Genomic DNA, 334 nt, shown 5'->3' with positions numbered 1-334 from the left:
TGAGGAAGACGAGGAAACAAAGACGTTCATGGATCTGTTTGTCTGCAGGTCGACGCATCATCAACTGTCTTTTGTCTGCTTCTGATTCACAGCTGGAAAATAAAGAAAATACGTCTTAATTTTCTTCATATTTGTCGTCCATCGTTAGAAAAATTCTAAAACTACATGTTAAAAACATTAGTGGATCTTTCAGGATCAGCTGAACTGATGACAATTTTAAGAACAATTAGGACGAAATTTCCTAAAAACTCTGGATTTTGTCGTGTTCATGGAGACTGTAGACCCAGACATGTCGACCGTTGGAGTCAGCAGCTCCCCAACCGAAACTACATGA

This window comes from Oryzias melastigma, linkage group LG15 (assembly GCF_002922805.2).
Source record: "Oryzias melastigma strain HK-1 linkage group LG15, ASM292280v2, whole genome shotgun sequence".
NCBI classification, from domain to species: domain Eukaryota; kingdom Metazoa; phylum Chordata; class Actinopteri; order Beloniformes; family Adrianichthyidae; genus Oryzias; species Oryzias melastigma.
The sequence above is the reverse complement of the archived record's forward strand: the minus strand, read 5'-3'. Positions refer to the sequence as shown.